General features: G+C 46.2%; 1 protein-coding gene and 1 pseudogene across 2 annotated transcripts in view; both read left to right on the plus strand.

Moving 5' to 3' along the window:
- Positions 1-14,940, plus strand: part of LOC144124741 (uncharacterized) — a 204,207-nt gene that overhangs the window by 66,854 nt on the left and 122,413 nt on the right. The window lies entirely within an intron of this gene.
- On the plus strand, positions 22-6,587 carry LOC144124736 (uncharacterized; annotated as a pseudogene). The gene is made up of 3 exons (XR_013313272.1): positions 22-1,380; positions 1,920-2,037; positions 3,254-6,587. The product of XR_013313272.1 is annotated as an uncharacterized LOC144124736 (transcript).

Raw genomic sequence — 14,940 nt, forward strand, 5'->3', positions numbered from 1 at the left:
GTTCAACTCGACTGTAGTGCAGTGAACTATATATTTTCAGTAACTATAGGGCCTCCTGCAAAATAGGCTAGGACACTTACGGAGTTTTTTTTTTTCGTAAGGGCCGCCCGATACAAAGAGAAAGCACATATTCAAATCCTGCAGCAGCAACAGCCATCCCCGACTCTAGGTGACAGGCCTAGCGCTTCTCTTTGGCCGACGTTCAAGTGCGCCCTACCCAAGTGCGCCGTGGTATTATTGTCACAGTGAGCTGAAAGAATGGGCCGCAGGAATAAGCGGTACCGGCGCTACCTTGACCCAGGCAGCGATGCTGGTCTTCCGAGTTCCACCAGAAGTTATCTTCGGATGTCTGCACGCCCAACGTCCCCAGCTCAAGAGCCTACGCGCCAATCGTCGCCAGTGCAAGGGGATACGCAGCCAACGTCAACAGCGCGAGGATCTCCGCAAGGACCTACGCGGTCACCTTCACCAGCGCAGACATCACCACAGGCCACGCATCATGATGGGGATGATTATGGCAGCAGCTATAAAGGTCCTACGGAAGCTCCTACATCGTCGTGCGATCACACGCAACTGCCTGACTTTTCTGAGCACCCTGAGACGTCAGATCAGATGCAATGCAGTGATTTAACTGTTGAGGACTTACTTGCACTGATTGTGAATTTTGCCATTGAATATGGATTGTCTTGGAAGGCAATCGAAGCGCTTCAAAGACTGATATTGTATATTCTTGACAGGCATGATCTTCCATCGACGAAGTATCGTTTTAAGAAAAGCGTTGGAGTTGGAATTGACAAGGCGAAGTTCCACTTTTACTGCTCGCCGTGCATGAAGCTTGTCGCAGAAATTTCAGGAGATCTTGCCGCGAGAAATCGTGTACAGGGAAACTGCTCCATGTGCGGACGCCACTACAGTGGCCGGCAAATGTTGCTTGATGGACATTTCTTTATAACTTTGCCTGTTCGACAACAGCTGTCGTCACTCCTTACGGATGCTTCAGTTGCCAACATACTACACAGTAGACTCCAAACAATTAACCTGAGACACGAACTAAATACAGACGAGATGTCTGATATTACAGACGGGTTGATGTACCAAGAATTCAGGCGAAACTTGTCCTCAGATGTCCTGAGCCTTACATTCAATGCTGATGGCAGCCCAGTCTTCAAATCATCTAAATACTCAATCTGGCCAATACAGTTGACCATAAATGAACTTCCACCACGTATGCGGCAAAAAAATGTGCTATTGTCCGCTTTGTGGTATGGTCAGGTGCATCCTGATATGACTCTCTTCCTCAACGCATTTGTCAGACAAATGGAAGAACTAAGCAGCAATGGTGTGACGTGGAGAGCTTCCACTGAGTCCATGGCTTCAAAGGTAAATATTGTATTTGAAGCAATTTATTATAAGTGAAAGTAATGTGGCTATCTTTAATTCAAGATGCACTCAAGTGTGTCGCTTTGCGTGACAGATGTGCAAATATATGCTGCATATCCTGGACATTTAAAGTAAATATGTAAAGTAAAATTGGGAACCTGAATGTATTTTTAATATCTGTTAATGCCATTACACTCGATGCTAGCTAGTACAGCTGCCAATTACCTTCTCTGTCATTTCTTTTAGCACCACATTTAGGCACTGTTGTAGTGTTGCAAGTACTACCGTGCTTTCCTGAACAGTGCACGTGGCACATCTGTCAACTTTCTAGTCAACGGCCAATGTGTGATAAATAAAGCCCCAGTGGGAGCACATAGAGGGCATGTTTTGTAAAGAAATAGGCATGAATACGAATACAAAGCCCACTCAGACTTGGCACATATCTTCAAAGCTTACACTGGCTTTCATTCCTAGTAGTAGTTTGTCACTGTTTTAAGCTTGTTTACACCTTAAGCTGATGTGCTGTTCATTGATTACAGGTCTATTGCTTCAGTTGTTGCGTAGATTCGCCTGCTAGAGCAGCTATGCAGCACTTTACGCAGTTCAATGGATATTATGGCTGCTTATGGTGCTTGCACCCCGGGAAAACCATTGATGGTAAGTAAGGCTATCTTTAGCACATTTGAATAACTGACTTAGCTATATACCACATATTTGTTTTCTTATAGTTAGGCGCAAACATACATGGGTTGCACAGATGTCATAGCGACCGGCTTATTTGAGATGGCTGTGTGGTGAAAGCCTCCGCGTTTTTATAATGCGCGTATCACGACTTCCTCCAGCCTTCACTGTGGAAGCTGGGCTCCGCGTTCGAACATGGCACCTGTGGCGTCATGTCCAATCCATGTGCAGGTCAGCTTCTTGAGTTAGCTTTAGAAATGCAGTACCACTCTGGATTCATTTGTAGGTTGTGCACCCTTTCAAAGGCTTGGCCTTGAAGTAGCAACATCTTTTTAGAGAGGCCAGTCAACTTCATTTGAGGCAGTGCTTGTGAGCTACCATACTGAGAATTATTACTCAAAACCATCCATTCTTTTTTTTCTCAAGTAATTTTGGTCAGTCCACCTGCTTTGGTCAAGGTTATAGATCAACACGTCACCTTGACTATATCTCTGCTAAAAAATTGTAAGCATGCGTTCAAATAATTGGTATGTGATGTATGTTAGTAGTTTATTTAACATACACTCTTACATTGGCATATAGGTGATCTGAACCAACATCACAATGAAAAGTCTTGTATAGGTCAGCATAAGAAAACCTGCACATTCGTTCCACAAATTGCCATTTTTGCCCCTCAGAAATACATCTGTATGAGGGAATGTTATATTCAGGGCCAAATTGTAGCATTGCTGTAGAAGCTGCCAGAGAGTGCCACCTCTTCACAGGCGTGCAACCCAACTAGGCCAACCTGCAAGCTATAGTTGGATACAACTCAAGAATCAAGTTGCAAATGCCACTCAAAGGAGGCCTTCTGACCAGTTGTGTTGACCTATTGTCGTGGCGTCTCGTTTAATCCTCTTACCTGTTATGTGATATTGAAAGTGGCTGGCAAGTGCGAGGGGATTGACCGCGACGTCATTAGGATTGGTCGCAGCCATTGGTTGGAAGGCCTTCTTTGAGGGGCATTTCCTACTTCGTTGTAGGTGTTCAGCTAGCTGCTCGCACCTATAGCTTCTTCTGACATGTCACAGAAAGTTTTCAAGTGCAGTTTCTTTTCTTATTTGTTTGCTAAATCATTGCCTGACATATTGACATATTAGGCTGTGTACGTGCCACTTATTTTCTGCTTCTTGCATATTACTGTGCCAAACAGGAACTGTCAAGTATCCAGTCAACTGTGTCGTGCGTGACAGAAGTATGGAGGGCACAAAGAAAAACATGCACCGAGCTGTGGCAACCGGAGAGGTCATCAAGGGGTTGAAGGGCGTAACACCTTTAATCAATCTTGCGTACTTCGATGTAATCTGGAGTTTCCAGATTACATGCATTGTGTTCTTTTAGGGGTATCACGGCAGCTAACGGAATGTTGGCTTTCAAATGTAGGTGAGCCATATTATATTGGGGCTCCGCACTGTCTATCTGCAGTAGATGGGCGCCTTTGTAGCATACGGCCACATCTTTGCATTTCTCGGCTCCCCCGCTCGCTGTCTCTCAGAAAGTACTGGAAGGCCTCGGAATGGCAACAGTGGCTTTTGTTTTTTTCTTTGCCATGTCTGGAGGGCATCCTTCCAAGGCAGTATTTCAAGCATTTTGCACTTCTTGTACAGGGCATTGCTCTTCTTTTGCAGGAAACAGTGTGCAGTGCTGATGTTGAGACTAGTACAGCGTGCCTTGTCAAATTTGTTGTAGACGTGCAGTTTTTGTATGGAGAAAGGCACATGACTTACAATGTGCACCAGCTACTGCACATTGCAAAGAGTGTGGTAAACCAAGGGCCTCTGTGGGCGCACTCTTGTTTCACCTTTGAATCCAACATTGGCCACCTGAAGGAACTTGTGACATCGGCAAAAGGTGTGCCTCTACAAATAGTAGAACGCCTCATGCTGGCCAGTAACTACAAAAGTCTGAGAACACAAGCCAGTCCTCGGATTCAGCACTTTTTGTCTGATACTCGCACAGCATGTACTGGAGGCATTCTGCTTCTGAGCAGGCCACGGGATGTATCTGGGCCGTTGCTCGACTTTGTTCAAAACCAGATTGGCAACATAAATGGGCCTGTTGTGGAGCATGACCGAGCTAGAGTGTCTGGGCACATGTTCCATAGTGAGCAATATGCGAGGCCAAACAAGACAAACTGTACTGCCTTGGTGACAAACGAAGGAATGTGCTTGAAAGAAAAGCACATTGTGTCTTTTAAGGACCTCAGTGGGCATCCAAAGGTTTTTGTTGTCTCCGAGGCATTTTCTTCACAACTGGTACACAATTCCAAGCATATAATGAAGTTTGAAAGAACAGGTTCAAAGAACCTTGTTGAATTGGTGACCAATGTCATTCCGTGTACATACATAGAGCATGATCAAAACATATTTTTCATAAAACACTCTCTGAAGGTGCAGTCTGCTAGTTAACTGGACTCTACAAATGACTCAGTAGTTGTATACATCTCACGAACGAAGTGTACAAATGCCCCTCAAAAGAGGTTCGGTCATAGTCGTCGAGTGGTTGTTATGATGTCATATGGTTAATGTCTTTGCACTTGCCAAACAGGAGCATCTGTCGACACCATTGGCTGAGGCCCCCTTTGAGGGACATTTGCCGCTAATTTTGAGTTGTACACGATTATAAACTATAATCAGCAGTGCACCAAAGTTGGTGAAAAACACTGTTTTGGAGTGCTAATTTCCTGAAGTGATAGTGACCAAAATCACATTTATGATTGACTGTGCTAGATGTGAAACTTCTTAGCAGGCCAAAAGCAGTGGCAGTCCATGCACACAATTTTTGTGCAGTGTTGCAGCATAGAAGTTAGTCTCGCAGTTTAATTTCAAAGCAGCTTTGCCATTAATAGTTGAAAAACAGCTGTAAATTAATGGTATAAATCAGGATTCCCATTTATATAACACAGGTGCCATCTCAAACAGCACCACTATACATTGTCTAAGCACGCAGCTCCCTGCAAAAAATTATGCTTTGTGCGCTGTAAAATTTGTGGGCATGTTACAGCCCTGTTTTTTTTGTGCATGGTGATTTTTTTTATATCTGGTATCACTGTATGGTGTCACAGTAAATGACTCTCTTTGATGGCATGGCAGACAGTGTAATGTGCTCTGCTTTTTTCTCCGTATTTTATTATTTAGCATCACACAGATGTCAATATGATACGCCTGTTCCTGATGGCCAACTACGTCTCCTATTATATCTCTTTGCCATCACTCAGTTCAGCATGAGTGTTTGAATGCAGCTAGTCGCAACAATTGTGGAATGCATTACTGCACAGCTAACAGCTGTTCCATAGCTCTGCTGTTTATGGTTTATGGGGGTTTAACGCCCCAAAGCGACTCAGGCTATGAGAGACGCCGTAGTGAAGGGCTCCGGAAATTTAGACCGCCGCGGCCAGGATCGAACCCGCGTCTTTCGGGCCAGCAGCCGAGCGCCATAACCACTCAGCCACCGCGGCGGCTATAGCTCTACTGTGATATCCCAACCACAATGAAGTCATGCTGACTCACTGGGCTAATGAATTCTTTCATACCTCTGTCTGATGAAAAGAAAAGCTGCTCTGTGGTGGCATCTTTTGTGTTTAAAAGTGGTTTGATGATGCAGTACGCCCGGGTTTATGAAAATACCATTCAGTATTTTCTGTGAAAATCTGCTCATTAAGCCTGTCTCCTCTCCAACTTGTGTTCTCTTCCAACTTGCATTGGCTGTTACTCTGCAGGTTCAGTTACTGTAATTATTTGTGCATTCTTGCAATTCACCTTTATGTGATTTTATTGTTCTTGCAAAGTGTTCTAGAATTTTTTGTCTTTGTAATTCACCTTTATGTGATATTATTTTTCTTTCAAGGTGTGCTCGAATTTTTTGTGTTAACCTTTCTGAAACGAAAGCATACCTTTCACTGTTCGACTCTATTCCTCATGTTTTGCACATTTTTGTTTGACAGCAGTTGTAATAGCTATGAGCTTTGATACTGCTTTACAATTCGAGTGCTTTCCTATTGGACATGCCATAATGCAGCTGCAAATTTGCTGACCAAGGTTCCTGTTGCCTAAATTCAGTGCACAGGCATACTTGTGCTATGTTGCTCTAATTTTTAAATTTATAAAGACCCAACTTGTGCACCAAGTGATGCATGATTTTGAATGAATAAATGAACATTGTTAGCCAGAAAGTTGTTGAAGCAGTCTGAGAGCCACTAGAATGATGCCTTTGCTACAGTCTTTGCCTATGCAAGTCCACTGCTGCCATTCCACAGATTTAGCTTTAAATATGGTGCAAATTTATGTGGTCTTTGGTCCCTCTCATTATGAAAAGACACTAAAATGTTCTACTTATTAAATGTGTAGCACTCCTAGCACACGTGGCACTAGTCAACCACAGGTGCCAGCAGGCTTCTGTATCAGCAATGTTTTTCCTTCATGTATATAGATATTAGATACCTGTAGCAAATAGTCTTGCTATTTTATTAAATCATGTACATGACATAAAATGACTAATTATCATTGTTTGCATGTAAAAGATGCACCAATTTTTTTTTGTGCTAAGGTTGCACTGTTTAATAAACCATGATTGAGAATGGAATTACGCATACTGAAATTGCTTGCTTTGTTTTTTCTTGCTGCTTGAAGTCGTGGTTATTTGACGCAGACCAGCATATGGCAAACAGCAATGTGCTTTTATGGTTACATTGCTGATTTTAAAACTTCATCCCTCCCCTTACGTTCAGGGGTCCCCCAAGATATGACAGATTCCCAGCCATTTCCATTCCCAATTTTTATATCAACATCCCTGATGTTGAAATAGAGGTATTTGTTTTTGTAAAACCCAATTTTCATTTTCAATAAACTAATAGTAAGGACAATAATGCACTTTTAACACCATTACCACTTGATTTAGCGCGAGAAATCACCAGTGGCACTTTATTATATTGCTTATTTTTCACTGTGGTGTTGTTTTATTCAGTTACACCTGTCTGTGTGCTTACAGAATAAAAACACCGTTTCAAGCTCTGAAGCAGTTGCCAAAAGGCCGTTAATACACACCTTCCGAATGAAACTAGTCATGTCTAGTTGATTTCCAACTAAGTCATCCGGCCCGATACAAGCCAGGTTGAATTCCCAGCTGATCAGCTTTTCTCGAGGCAAGTAAATATCAGTCTCAATATAAAGCCAGTTTCTTCTCTACTGAGACCAGTAAATCCCTTCTGACGACCGGCTACTTGATTTTAATAGCAACCATATATTTCAGTTGACTGAGTACAAAACCGGCAGGTTTACTGCTGGGACCAGTTGATCGAGTACAAAACCAGCAAGTGGTGCTGCTGGGACCAGCTGGCTCAGACATAAAAACCAGCAAGGTTGCTGCTGGGACCAGTTCCCAACACAAAACCAGCAAGTGGTGCTGCTGGGACCAGCTGGCTCAGACATAAAAACCAGCAAGGTTGCTGCTGGGACCAGTTCCCAACACAAAACCAGCAAGTGGTGCTGCTGGGACCAGCAAGCTCAGACATAAAAACCAGCAAGATTGCTGCTGGGACCAGTTCCCAACACAAAACCAGCAAGTGGTGCTGCTGGGACCAGCAAGTTCAGACCAAAACCAGCAAGTGGTGCTGCTGGGACCAGCAAGCCCAGACCGAAACCAGCAAATGGTGCTGCTGGGACCAGCAGGCCCAGACCGAAACCAGCAAAATTGCTGCTGGGACCAGCACAAACCAGCAGATTCCCAGCAGGAAATTTTCACCTGGGATATTAAAACCAAATGTGCTCTTAAAGCCCTGCAGGTACTTGGCTAAGCATGACTTGCTTGGCAAAGCCATAATTTCGTGTCGTCTTAAATGTTGATACAGCTGCGGGCTTCGCATCCGCATGAGGATGCACTCCAGAATCCATAGCTGGTCATAACGCATTCCCCGGGTTGACTTCCTAGAGGCTGTCTCAAAGCATGCTTTGACCGCAAGGCGCTGTTTTGGTGGGAGGCCACTGATTTTGGCTTCCAGCACAGTCGTTGGGATTGACTGGGTTTATTCTCTGAGTTCTTGAACACTCTTGTTGGCTTGAGACAGTTTTTTCTTTGCCCGGAATAGGTGAACGGATTTTCGCTTCCGGGCATTTTTTTGCTTGAAAGCCGCTGCTCGCTTCTTGCCCCTGTTCATATGGTTTAGGATAAGCCTTCTAGTGTATTTGCATCGAAGACAAGGCTTTCCATCGGGCGTTATCACAAGGCAACTTTTCGAGAAGAACGATTTCCCATACTGGGTGCATTGGCCAGGTGAGATAGGTTCAACCTCACAGCCTGGGCAAAGAAGCAAATTATCGGTCTTCCTCAAAGCTGCAAGGGCGTCCTCTTCACACTGTACGTGAAGCTCATCAACTTTAATGTTTCGGCAATACACTGTGCAAACATAATCTGCAGCTGCGGCACATGTCGAAAATGTTACGTGCTTGGTTACGCACACATCACCTGGCTCAGCACTTGTGTGCCACCCAAAGCACAGAACTTCTGGGTTGTTCGACAGAACAATTTTGCTGCATGACGGTGAGGGCGGGATGATGTCTTTCAATAATAATAATTGGTTTTTGGTGGAAAGGAAATGGCGCAGTATCTGTCTCATATATCGTTGGACACCTGAACCGCGCCGTAAGGGAAGGGATAAAGGAGGGAGTGAAAGAAAAGAGGAACAAATAGGTCCGTAGTGGAGGGCTCCGGAATAATTTCGACCACCTGGGGATCTTTAACGTGCACTGACATCGCACAGCACACGGGCGCCTTAGCGTTTTTCCTCCATAAAAACGCAGCCGCCGCGGTCGGGTTCGAACCCGGGAACTCCGGATCAGTAGTCGAGCGCCCTAACCACTGAGCCACCGCGGCGGGGCGACGATGTCTTTCAACGGATGCGGTTTGTGCGGCGGCATATCTGATGAAGTCTCTTCGCCACCAAAATCTGCGGAGTCGCTGTTTGTTTGGCTGCATGATGCCCAGCGCTTTAGGGCTGATGTACAGTTGTCCGCTAAGTTTCTCTTCTTCCTTTTTCGTGGGACAGGCTTCGTCATGTAGGAGGGAGCATCCGAAAATATTGTCGGGACGGCGTCGTCGGTGAGCGCTGGCCGCTCGCGATCTATTTCCACAAGTTTCCCGTTTATAAGATGCTGAAACGTCCTTTGAATATATCGTTCATCAAAATGCCTCGAACACACAACACAGCTGTCATCCAAAGTCTTGTCGTCTCGTTTTATGTTCCGAGCCCACTCTTGCAAACGAAGGGGGTCCGACGGGGCACGGAACAACGACACTTTTTCTTTTGACGACTTGTAGCCTCCGTTACAAAGTGGCACAAAACAAGTCCTACCTTTTTTGGTCGGCATTTTCACGTGCAATGCAGGTAAATCACTCTTTGAGCACAATCAGCGACGGGAACGACAAACAGTCACGCACGAATCGCGGCCCACGTGCATTTCCCGACGGAGCGAACTGCGAGAGAAGCGGCGCGCCCAGCTCGCCTAAAGGCTACAGCGCCACCTACGCTATGCATCCGAACCGGTTTCACAGCGGCCTATGGATATGGCGGCCGTTCACGACACTATACCGCAATACTATGGTGGCTGTAGGGGGTAGTGTGACGGCCGGGGTGGGAAAGGCTGCTCAGATTAGCGATGAAGACGACAGGTGGCGCTACAGGACGCTGGTGTGCTTTGCGGCGGCGGATTTTGCGCCGATGAAGGCGGAGGATGACGATAGTGCTACGCTTTTATTTGCCCCCTTTGCTTTCGGTCCGCTACACCATGTGTTTTGTAAATTCTGCATGTACATTCATATTTCCTGTCTCGACTTACGAAGTTTGGAATATCCGCAGGCGTTACATGCTATTTACAGTGTACTTTCTCAGCAGACAGAAGTAAGGAGTATTGCCAGTATTACGCATTCTCGACACACAACTAAGTGGGTAACACCGCGTGTTGCGTGGTTTTCAAATCGAGTAAGAAATGTGGATCATAACAAATAAGGAAAGCTCAACACAACAGAACAATGAACAGGACAAGGTGTGAAGTTTATTTGAAGGAAAAACTGGAAAAAACACGGAAAAGATGCACCAGCCTATTTAACTCTTCTGAGCTTCAGGTGCTTCTGGCGCTCCCTTTGCAGCGCTTTATCTTTATTTAATGACTTTGCGAAAAAATGCAGCCTCGTGATCACAAAGAACTGAATAATTTTTGCTGTCAGCTCTATGCAATGCACCTCACAACCAACTTGCTCAAGGTGTACACTGCTCAAAAATTGCACGAAATCATGAATGCTGAAAGTGTACAGCTGTTGCGTGGAAAAGAACAGTGTAAAGGCTTCCTCTAGCACAGAAACAAGTCGGGCGAGCTCACTACCTGGGTACAAAAGGCCCCCCTTGTCAAAGCGCTGAGTGTAAGAACTATTGACATCTTGCTCAGCCACGTCTTTGCTGATTGTCAGGCTTGAGGCACATTGTTCACAAGCATATTTCCTTCTGAATTTCCTCGCCACATATCCAGCCATGTAATATATGAGGCGGCTGTCACTCACTTCGACGACATAGCTGCTGTGGTCACTGCTCAGACAAGACTTAATCACGCTGCCAGCGCCATCAATATTGCCAACTTCAAGCATGTCTTCTATAATTTCGCACATGCCAATAGTGTAATCACGCTCAGGCCCTGGTGTCTCAAGGAGCGCATTAACCAGTTCTCCTGAGCAGTTCCCGGACTTAGGTGGACGCGCAAGGTTATAGAAGCTCAGGCAATTTACAGTTAACAGAAACTGGCCAGGGCTGGGATGGTCATTGGTACCACAATATTGTCGGATGATGCCAAACAAATTTTCCAACCTGTCCTGGCTCAGTCTTGATGTTAGCAAGTACTTGAAGCCTAACGACGTCACATAATTGAGAAGGGATAATGCGCTGCAGATGGTCACTCGGAGGCCTTCTGCAGTGCTTTTGCTGATAAAGCCTCCTCCACACCCCTTGGCTGCTGCTTCCCAGTCATTCAAAAAAACAAGGAAAGCCTCAAGGTCAGCAACACGCTGTGATGTTGGTCTCAGTGCCTCACGAGGTGTTCTCGAAGTCATCGTGGATACAAGGCGGCTCATCCGCCTGACAAGCTCCTCGGTAGGTGCCACTGAACTGGTTTCCCGCTGCAAGTGGGCTTTGTAGACGAACATACCCTTCAGTACTTCCTCACTGAACAAAGTGAATGCCAAGTTAACTTTCATTTTTTCAAAACAGTTGGGCCGAATGTGCGCCTTAGTTAGGTGTGGCATTGCTTTTAATGTTAGAGAATTATTATCTTTTTCCCATGCACATTCTATGTGCTGAATGCATGCACGGCCATCTGGGGTTGTGAAGCCTGTAGATACAAATGAATTTCTAACACACTTCACTAAATGAGGGAAGTCAGAGCAGAAGTGCAGCTCCCTTGTGGCGTCCACAGGATGCGTTGTCTTGCATTTGATGTGGCCAGAGGATGCTGAAAGGCAAATTCGTACTGATCACCACCTCGCCTACTATGGCTCTGGCACATATCATCCCAACTGCTTACGACATCAATCCAACGAGAAAGCACTAGGTGTGCTGATCATCTATCTCGTATGCATGCGTCTGTATCGCACTAAGAAAATTGTAGTTCCTGCAGTTCCTCACCAGTGATTCCAAATGACTTCCACATACTGCGATTCCATGTTGCTCCGTCACAGGTCACGAAGTCAACGAAAAGGCCGGCCTGTTCTGTCAGTATAATTGCTTCAAGTAAAAGCTTGGACAGCATCTCCGCCTTAATGTTGCCTTTCGAGGAAAAGACACCCAGAATTTGTGTCCAGTCACCTGCCAAAGAAAAATGCCACATAGGCAATAGATCGAATATTTTGAAACAAAAATTGCTGCCATTTGTAGAAGACTGATTAAGTATTTTCGGTGTGAGAGGTGTCTTCAAGGCATATTTTGTGTGCTGCAAAAATGGGCATATACACATCTGCGGTGCACACTGATAAACGCAAATATAATAGGAATAGACAGTCACACACCTTGAAACGGTTGAAAGAGCATCACCATCCCATGGTCTGCGGGAGTTGTCATTTCATCTTCCGGCGTGAACTTCCCCAGGTCCACGAATCCTTGAACTGCACCTACAACATGTAGACATGTAGTATACAATGACCTAATGACAGCACAAGCAAATGGTAAACCAGTTATACTTTATACTAGCTCCTAGCGGTCAACTGGTTAAGTGCTGCGCTTACCTGCCGTATTGACGCTAAAGTGCTCGGACAGCTTCATCTCATCAAAGACAATGCCACCATGTCGAGCGTTGATATCCATGTCCCCAGTTTCTAGAGCAAGGGCCTTGAATACATTCTCGTTGAACCCGAAGCCACTTTTGAAATTCTGTATGTAGCGTTGGAGGCATGTCCGGCTTGGCAAGATGAGAATTTTCTGCTTGCGCAGGTGCTCATAAAGCTTTGGACTCCTCATGCGCATCAGCACACATTCCAGGATCCAGTCCTTCTCATATCTCATTCCGCAAGTGGATTTTCTTGCCGCTGCTTTGAAGCAGGTCATAACAGCTTGCTGTTGCTTTGGGGGCAGTGCTTTGATGCGGTCATTGAGAATCTCGGTAGCCGTATTTTTATTCGCTAACCGCATTTCTTCCAGCTCTCTGGTGGTGTTCCTCAGCTTTTTCTGGACGGTTTGCAAACGACGGCGAGTATGTGCTTGCTTTTTTAGGCGGTTAGTACGGATTCGACACAACTTTTTTCGTGAGACCTGGTTTTGTACCAACTTTCTCAAATACTTGCAAGGAACGCAAGGACCTTGCCCTTTGCATGTCAGAGTGCAGCTGGTGGCAAAATAGGATGCCCCAAACGCCACATATCGCCTTGTATTTGCCGGCGTCATCCCGCTACCTGTACACATTACCAGTGAATGCGTGTGATCAACGACCGCTTGCGCCTCGGCTGACGACGTGAAAACGCACTCCGAGTGCAGCTTTCCTCGCACAAAAACAGATCAAAGTACGGGTCCCACCTGGTTCCTTTGCCGGCGAAACTTTATCAACTTTTGCAGCAGCATGTGTGCGATATTATCTCCACCCCGCTCACTGACACCGATGTAAACAGTGTCTGACTCCGCCGACAAGCGAAGCTTGCTCCAGCAGCCGTCAGGCAAGTTAAGATTTCCGCAAAAATAGGGCAGATCTGCTTCCTGAGAGTCGTCCTGTGCATCTGGAACGGCCACGATAGAATCATCAGCGTCTTGCTGCGTTGGCAGTTGCGCGTCGGCTACCGCGTGCAGTTTCCTTCGTTTCGAAGAGGGTGCTTTTTGTTCGCACAGATTTCTTTCCTTACGTTTGGTCGGGGCTTTCTTTGTGAAGTACTTGGGAGCGTCCGGAAATACCGTGGGAGCAGCGTCGTCTTTGAGATGGGGCCTATCGCGTGGAATGTCGACCACCTTTCCGCCGATCACATGTCGAAAAGTCCTTTCAATAAACTTCTCCTCAAAGTGGCGTTCACACACTACACAGTCTGAAGTGAGCTCCTTGTCGGCCCTCTTGATATTTCGAGCCCACAGTTCTCGTCGCGCTGCAGCAATCGGTGCTCGGAAAAGAGAAGCCTTCACTGGGCAGGATCTATATCCACTTTTGCACCCCGGTACAAAGCACGTTCGTGCTTTTGATGCCATATTGACCTTTTTCGGTACACTACACACTGTGTTCATGCACGAAATTCCAGCACCAGAGAAACGCGAGATCACACACGGAGCAAAACACGCACCACACGTGGGAAAGAAAACAAGCTATACAGCTGCGCCTGGCTTAGCAGCGCGTCGTCTGCGTGCCGTGGCACACCAGCCGCACTGCAGCGCCCCTAGCGGCTCCGCGATGTTTTCATCGCGTTTCGCGCTCTCCCAAGCAAGGCGCGCCTACGCCCGCCCGTCACACTTCCCCTTACAGCCACCATAGCAATACTCCCGACTCCTCAAAACACAATAACAGCCCATAGTGGCCAGCGGGCCCGGCGTCACGGCTGATTGTGGTAAATTTCCGAAAAAATAACTAATAAGTAAATCATTTTTATACAACATAATTAATAATGCGAGTCAGTTATTTAGACTGAACGCATAATCATTAGTCAAACAAGTACTTGTTTTAAAATTGATACGTCTGTTGTGGGACAATGAGTGCCCTTGGGTAGCTTGCAATCCAACTTCATCCAGTCCAATCCAAGACGAACATTGAGCGGCAGTTCGAGTCACCGTGCTGGCGTTCCTGGCCGCGTATATTTTTGAGTAGTGAGTGCTTGCATCGTGAGTCCAACGTTTGATTGGAACATCACTGGATAGAGTATGGGCCGTAGGAAGGAATACCTCAACCCGGGCAGCGCCTCCTCCATCCCATATTCAACAAAAAATTATCTTCAGCGATCAGCCCGGCGCGCGCAGGAATCACGTGTACCGCAGCAGGCCACCAACATTACTCAACCGCACAGCAGTGTCTTTGCCGGTCATGCGGAGGCTTCGATACCAACTCCACATAGTGACGCGCAGCGGGCGCAGCTGCCAGCACAGACACAACCCGTAGAGGATGCCGAGACTACGGCTGAAGGCTACTTGTACGCTGTATCGGCGGATGAAGGGGTGTCAACTTCAAGTGGCGAGCCAGTGCTTCCCATCGATCAAGAATTACCAGAAGTGCCGCAAGAAGACAGTAGCTTTTCTGCGGACGATTTGCTGGCATTAACGGTGAACTTCGTTTTGGAGTTTGGCCTTCCGTGGAAGGGAATCTGCAGTCAATTTTTGAGTGCCTCTCGAATCAACAATAAATTCCG

This window comes from Amblyomma americanum, chromosome 3, assembly GCF_052857255.1.
Source record: "Amblyomma americanum isolate KBUSLIRL-KWMA chromosome 3, ASM5285725v1, whole genome shotgun sequence".
In the NCBI taxonomy this organism is placed as follows: Eukaryota; Metazoa; Arthropoda; class Arachnida; order Ixodida; family Ixodidae; genus Amblyomma; species Amblyomma americanum.